General features: G+C 41.8%; 1 protein-coding gene across 1 annotated transcript in view; it reads right to left on the minus strand.

Annotated features, from left to right (window-relative positions):
• ZNF831 (zinc finger protein 831) overlaps positions 1–7,507 on the minus strand; it is a 94,323-nt gene extending 86,816 nt beyond the window's left edge. Inside the window, exon 1 of the mRNA XM_026503829.4 lies at positions 7,135–7,507. The gene's annotated coding sequence lies outside the window, so the exon portion shown is untranslated. The remainder of the gene's footprint in view (positions 1–7,134) is intronic.
• Between the last annotated feature and the right edge of the window lie 570 nt (positions 7,508–8,077).

Consider the following 8,077-nt stretch of genomic DNA (forward strand, 5'->3'; position numbering starts at 1 on the left):
CTTCTCTTGTTTAACCTGTGTAATTTCCACTTCCTGCCGGGACCCAGAATGCCACACCAAGAGAGACCATCTCCCAGGCCATAACACAAACCTTAGTAAGAACTGAAATCATCCAGAGTGTGTTCTCTGCCCAGAATAAAATCAAACTGGACATCAATAACAGAAAGGTAACAGGAAAATCTCCAAACACTTGGAATGAATCAGCATATCATTAAGTAAACCACGTGTTTAAAGACAAAGTGTCAAGGGGAGCAACAACAAACACTGAATGACAGTGAAAATACAGCATCTCAGAATTCGTGGGGTGCAGCTGACACAGTGCTCAGAGGGAAATGTAGAGCACTAAAGGCTTGTATTAGACAAGAGAGCCACAAAGCAATAATCTAAGCTCCTACTTTAAGAACCTAGTGAAAGAAAAGCATCGTAAACCCAAAGCAAGCAGAAGGAAGGAGATAATAAGGAAAAGGAAAGCAATAAATAAAGTTGGTTGAGAAAAATAATAAAGTCAATGAAAGGAAAAGTCTGTTCTTCCAGAAGATCAATAAAATTGATCTTCAGAATTTCTACAAATACTGAGAAAGGAAAAATGAGAGAAGATATGCATTAACAGTATCAGGAAAGAAGCAGGGATATCACTACAGATCCTGTGGATATCAAATGGATAAAAGGAAATTCTGTGAATAAACATGATACTCAGATAAATCTGATAACCTAGATAAAATGGACAAATTCCTCAAAAAGCACAAACTACCACAATTCACCAAATATGAAAGAGATCATTTGTATAGCACTCTATTAAGTAGACTGAATTTGTCATTTTAAAACTACCAAAAAAGAAGTCTCCAGGCCGATGGCTTCACTGAAGAATTCTACATAATGTTTAAAAAAGAATCAATGCCAATTCTATACAACCTCTTCCAGAAAACAGAAGAGGAGGGAAGACTTCCTAACTAATTTTATTTTTTTATATATAAACAGATTATTATTAAGCTACAACAAGAAGTAACTCTTGCCATGTGTGTGTGTGTGTGTGTGTGTGTGTGTGTGTGTGTGTGTCTGCGTTTTTTTTTTGCAGGCAGGGCTCTTTATTTTTTTTATTATGTTATGTTAATCACCATATAGTACTTCATTAGTTTTTGATGCAGTGTTCCATGATTCATTGTTTGCGTATAACACCCAGTGCTCCATGCAGTACGTGCCCTCCTTAATACCCATCATCGGGCCAACCCATAGGGCCAGCCCATCTCCCCAACCCCCCTCCCGTCTGAAATCCTCAGTCTGTTTCCCGGAGTCCATAGCCTCTCATGATTCGTCTCTCCCTCAGATGTCCCCCTCTTCATTTTTCCCTTCCTTCTCCTAATGGCTTCCATGCTATTCCTTATGTTCCACATATGAGTGAAACCATATGGTAACTGTCTTTCTCTTCTTGACTTATTTCACTTAGCATAATCCCCTCCAGTTCCATCCATGTCGATGCAAATGATACCATGTCGATGCAAATGATAACTATTCATCCTTTCTGATAGCTGAGTAATAGTCCATTGTATATATGGACCACATCTTCTTTATCCATTCGTCTGCTGAAGGGCATCTTGGCTCCTTCCACAGTTCGGCTATTGTGGACAATGCTGCTCTGAACATTGGGGTGCATGTGCCCCTTCTTTTCACTACATCTGTATCTTTGGGGTAAATACCCAGTAGTGCAATGGCTGGGTCAGAGGGTAGCTCTATTTTTAACTTTTTGAGGAACCTCCACACTGTTCTCCAAAGTGGCTGCACCAGCTTGCATTCCCACCAACAATGTAGGAGGGATCCCCTTTCTCCACATCCTCTCCAACATTTGTTGTTTCCTGCCTTGTTAATTTTTGCCATTCTAACTGGCGTAAGGTGGTATCTCAATGTGGTTTTGATTTGAATTTCCCTGATGGCTAATGATGTTGAACATTTTTTCAGGTGTCTGTTAGCCATTCGTATGTCTTCTTTGGAGAAGTGTCTGTTCGTGTCTTCTGCCCATTTTTTCACTTATTTGTTTTTTGGGTGTTAAGTTTGATAAGTTCTTTACAGATCTTAGATACCACTCTTTTATCTGTAGTGTCATTTGCAAATATCTTCTCCCATTCCGTGGGTTGCCTATTTGTTTTGTTGACTGTTTCCTTTGCTGTGCAGAAGCTTTTCATCTCGATGAAGTCCCAAAAGTTCATTTTCGCTTTTGCTTCCCTTGCCTTTGGAGATGCGTCTTGAAAGAAGTTGCTGTGGCCCATGTCGAAGAGGTTACTGCCTATGTTCTCCTCTAGGATTTTGATGGATTCCTGTCTCACACTGAGGTCTTTTCATCCACTTAGAATTTATCTTTGTGTATGGTGTAAGAGAATAGTTGAGTTTCATTCTTCTGTATATAGGTGTCCAATTTTCCCAGCACCATTTATTGAAGAGACTGTCTTTTTTCCATTGGATAGTTTTTCCTGCTTTGTCAAAAATTAGTTGACATAGAGTTGAGGGGCGGTCCATATCTGGGCTCTCTATTCTGTTCCACTGATCTATGTGTTTGTTTCTGTGCCAGGACCATGCTGTTTTGGTGATCACAGCTTTGTAATATAGCTTGAAAGCAGGCAACGTGATGCCCCCAGCTTTTTCTTTTTCAACATTTCCTTGGCAATTCGGGGTCTTTTCTGGTTCCACACAAATTTTTGGATTGTTTGTTCCAGCTCTTTGAAAAATGCCATTGGTATTTTGATGGGGATGGCGTTGAAAGTATAGATTGCTCTGGGCAGCATAGACATTTTAACAATGTTTATTCTTCCAACAAGCTAATCTACTTTTACGAATCTACCCGTTACCCTGAAACCAAAACCAAAGACAGCACAAAAGAGAAAACTACGGAGCAATATCCCTCATGGATATAGAGGCAGAATCCTTCACAAAAATATTAGCAAATAGACTCTACAACATAAAAAGAACTATATACCATGGCCAAGGTTTCCAAGGGTATATCGATGGGATCCACCACGTTAACAAAGGAGGAAAATCACATGATCACACCAGTTGATGTAGAAAAAGCTTTCGACAAAAGTCAAAACCTAAATGTGATAAAATCTCTCAGAACATAGAAACAGAGGGAAAGTTTCTCAACTTGACGAGGAACATCTACAAAACATCTACAGCTGATATTACACTTAATGGCAAAAAACTGAAATACTTCCTCCTTAAGACTGGGAACAAGACAAAGATGCCTCTCTTACCATTCCTATTCAACACAGTACTGGAAGTCCCAGCCAGTGTGATAAAGCAAGAAAGGAATGAGAGACATATGGATAGGAAAGGAAGAAATAGAACTGTCCCTTTTTGCAGATGACATGATTGTCTATGTAGAAAATTCCAAGAAATCTACCAAAAAATTCCTAGAACTAATAAATTCATCAAAGTCACATGATAAAAGTTCAGCATACAAAAGTCAATTTTACTTTTATAACTAGCAAGGAACAACCGGAAACCAAAGCTTAAAATACAATGTCATTTACAATCACTCAAAAAACTGAAATAGTTAGGTATAAGTCTAATGAAACCTGTACAGGACCTATCTGCTGAAAAGTGCAAAGCACTAATGGAAAAACGCAAAGAAGGTCTAAATAAAGAAGGAGATATTGTGTCCACAGAGTGGAAAACTGACCTTAGCAAAGAAGTCCATTCTCTCCAGACTGACACACAGGCTCAAGTCAGTTCCTACCAAAATTCCAGTAAGACTTTTTATGGGCATAGACAAGACTATTCTAAAATTTATATAGAAAGGTAAAAGAACTAGAATAACGCAATTTTGAAAAATGATAATAAAATGGAAAGAATAAAATCAGTCTACCTGATTTGAAAATGTATTACACAGCTACAGTAATCAAGACTATTGTATTCTCAGAGGAACAGACATGCGGATCAACAGAACAGAATTTTCTTAAAAAACAGAATTAAACCCACATGAATATACCCACCTGATTGTGAACAAAGGTTCAAAGACAATTCAGTAAAGGGAGTATGTAACTTTTTCAGCAACTGACATGCATAGGTACAAAAAATAAAGGTCAGCCTCAACCTCACATCTTATGTAGACAAAAATTAACTCAAAATGTGAAACAGGCTTGAATGTAAAATGTAAAACCAGAAAGCTCTAGAAAAAAACACTGGAGAAAATCTTCAGGATCTAGGGCACAGGAAAGACTTTTCAGGGGTAACTGGGTGGCTCAGTTGATTAAGCGTCTGCCTTTGGCTCGGGTCATGATCCCAGGGCCATGGGATCCAGCCCCGCATAGGGCTCCCTGCTCAGCAGGGAGTCTGCTTCTCCCTCTCCCTCTGCCCCTCCTCCTGCTTGTGCTCTCTCTCTCTCTCTAAAAAAAAAAAAAAAAAAAAGAGTTTTCAGACCTGAGCTGAAGATGAAAAATCTTTGCTCTGTGAAAGCCCCTACCTATAAGACAGTAAAAACAATACCTACAGACTCACAAGCTTGTGAAATGTTCAACATTACTATCTATCAGAGAAATACAAATTAAAACCACAGTGAAATATCACTGCACACCTGTCAGAATGGCAAGAGCAAAAAACAGTGACACCACCAAACACGGGTGAGGATGTAGAGCCACTAGACACATTGGCATGTGAGTGTGGAATAGTACAGCCATTCTGGAAAAAGCGTGGGGCAGCTTCAAAGAAAAAAATTAAAAATACAACTACCACTCAACCCAGGGATTATAGTCCTGGGCATTTATCCCAGAGAAAGGAAAAGTTCTGTCCACAAAAAATCCTGTACACAAATATCTACGGCAGCTTTATTTATAAGAGCAAAACACTGCAATCAGCACAGACGTCCTTCAACAGACAAATGTTTAAACCAACTGTGGTATATCCCCATCACAGACTACTACTCAGCAATAACAAGGGGTGAACTATTAATATACAGAACGGCTGGGATGACTCTCCAGAGAATTATGCTGAGCATGGAAAGTTAATCCCCAAAGGCTACACGCTGTGTGAGTCTATTCATGTCACATTCTTGAAGTGACAAATTCTAGAACTGGAGGATAGATTAGTGGTTCCCAGGAGTTAAGAGGAGGCGGGCAGGAGAAAAGTGAGCATGACCATGAGGGAGGGATACCTGTGATGATGGAAATGGTCTGCAACCTGGCCAGACCAACATCAATATCCTCGTTGTGATCTACAAGACATTACCACTGGGGGAAGCTGGATAAAAGCTACATGGGTCTTTCTGCATTATTCTTACAACCACACGTGAATCTACAATTCTCTCAAAACAAAAGGCTAGTTTATTAAAATAATAAATACTAAGTAAGAAAATAAATAAATAACTGAAATAGGAACCACCTTTCCAGTGTGTGAGTCAATGTACTTGATGCAGCCCCTGTAGTTTCCCTAAACTAAAAAAACATGTCCCTAGCCCGGAGTGCCACAAGGCTCCCCTTGGGGAAACAGACTCAATGTGTATCATTTCCCTTGAAGTGGTCTTCTTTGTACCAACCCCTCTTCCTGATGTACTCTTATATTCGAAGGACATTGGACATCACTACCGTATATGGAAAAGCTCCGCCATGGCTCTGAATACCAAGTGGTCATCATGAAACCACAGCTAAAGCAATGAAGGTCTGCAAAGACTGCTTACTTGGTTGCAAGCCAAAGCAGAGAAAAGGCTACCTCCTGACGCCCCAAACGGGCCTTGCAGAAACTCCCCACCGGTGTGGTCATTCCAGGGCCTCTCGGCCACCACCGAAGTGCCACACCCAGAAGGGCCACGTGGCTGCTGGAATCCCCAGACTCCAGAGACAACACCTGTCTTTGAGTCTGCTGCAACCAACAAACCCTGTGACTTCGAATAAGCCACCCAACTTCTCCAAGACGAGCATTCCTAAGAGGTAGGGTTCATGTCCACTTTTTAAAGAACTGGAAACACAGCAGATGTGATTGGTGTGTGCACAGCAGGTACTCCACGTTTTAGAATTTCCCTCTTAATCAAACAGAATTCCCCACCTCCCTTCTGCAAGCTTGGTTCTCTGTGTACGTGTTTACAATCTCCACCAGGAGAAAAGTCTCTGCCCGGTACCCATTTGCCTCTTGTGGCCTCATTTCCCATAGGCCACCATGCAGCAATCATTTAGGTTCTTCTGGATGACCCTGATCACATGATCTCCTCCCCTGTGACCGCACACCTCCCCCGACTTCTCAGCCAAGGTGCAACTAAGGAAGCCCATCTTCATCCCCTGACTTCTCGGGATCTTCCCACAGCCCCCAAGATGGCTGCAGGATCTCCACACTCGCTCTAACAGACATCAGCCTTGGGGTCCGAAATGCCTGCTCTTATCTGGGGCAGTAGAATTAGGCACATTATTTTAAACCTGCCCTGACGTTGATTCTGCTTTTCCCAGCCAGCCGACGCTATCATTTTTCTAGCTCGCATCCTGTCCCTCACTGCATTTTGGTAGATAACATCTCTGGTTTCATTCTTACAGAAAGATTTGCTACGGGAACAGAGAAGCACATTACCTCTCAGAGCACGGCTCCATGGCTTATCTGACAGACCCTGCAGCTCTCAGCTATTTTGGACACTGGGAAGCCAAATATGTGTGTAAATACGTGGTCCAGGGTCCATGGTCCCTTGTAAATCTCACTGACAAATGCTACCCTTGGGTGATCAGTACAAGTGCTATAAATAGGATCTGTATCAAATACCTTTTTAGAATCTACTGTACACTTAGTTTTGCAAACTCTTGGGCCAACATAACTAATATTTCTAAACAATTCACACCTTCATTTTAATTAGGTCTACCATTGGAAAAAACTGCTTACAAAGCCACAAATTTCCTATAGGTTGTTTTTATATTTAGTCAAACACGGATTGTAGACCTGGTTTCCGACAGCCATTATGAATTGCAATAAATATTTTGACAAAAGCAGCAGTGCTGTTAAGCACACAAGAGAATTACTGAACTGGGTCAGACCCAGTTTTATGTGGTATTTCTTTTTAACTGCATGCTTGAAGATAAATATACCATTAAGAACACACGGTAAAAAAAAATTTTTTTTTTGGTTTTTTTAAGCTGTCATCTTCAATATGCTTATCTCATGGGACATGTTACATACCTTTATGATGATTTTCAGCCAGTGATGCTCCGAGTCAAACACAAATGACCCGGCCAGAAACTGAGAAGATATCCATAGTTCCAGAAAAGACGTGGGGCTGGCCCCTCCGAGGACAGAGGGGATCAAACACCCTCCTCCCACTACACGTAGGGAGTTTGCGACTCTTTGCTGAGAACGTGTCTGAGGCATCTTCCATCATCCCCACTCTGCAGGCAGCATCTCAAAGCACAGAGAGATGCTCCCTGCATCTCAGAAAATAAAGCAAAAGAGGATGGCTCCCCCATTGCTTGGCCTTTGAGTCAACTCTGTGTTTAACTGAGAAAAGCAGCATTTTGAGCAGCATGGAGGAGACTCGAGCAGAGACGAAACCCGGGCTGGCTCAGAAATAGGAAGTACCTTATTTTCTATACGTTACTTAATGTCACAGTAGCAGCCCTTAGAAAACAGGAAGAGATAGACACAGACAGGGGAAAAAACAGAGCCACAGCTCACATCTAGTAATTGTGACTATTGCTCTAATAACCCATAAACAGAGCCTGCCCCCTGCACTACGGAGGGGGGGTGGTTTTCTGGGCAGGCTAGTAGCAAGCAAAGCCAGCATGGTCCCCTTCCCAGCTGTGGGCTTGGAAAGAGCATCTGCACAGCCTCCACATGCACATCCGGAGCTTCCCGAGGGCCCAGAACAAGCATTTCCACTGCAGGTGATGATGGTGGGAGACCTCACAAGGATCTCTGTGGTGCTGCCTCCACTTACAACTTCGATATTTTGTTCAACCTGGAACTCTGTGCATTCATTTTTATTTGTAACACACTGCATTGAACTATTCTCCCAATGACTGCATTTTGGGTGCCCCTTAAGTTGTGCACCCACGGTGAGTCCCCCTCTCTCCCCACAACTTTGGAAGGAGCAAACATGACAGCGATGGAGGGGGAAAAACACAGT

This window comes from Ursus arctos, unplaced genomic scaffold, assembly GCF_023065955.2.
Source record: "Ursus arctos isolate Adak ecotype North America unplaced genomic scaffold, UrsArc2.0 scaffold_16, whole genome shotgun sequence".
Classification (NCBI taxonomy): Eukaryota; Metazoa; Chordata; class Mammalia; order Carnivora; family Ursidae; genus Ursus; species Ursus arctos.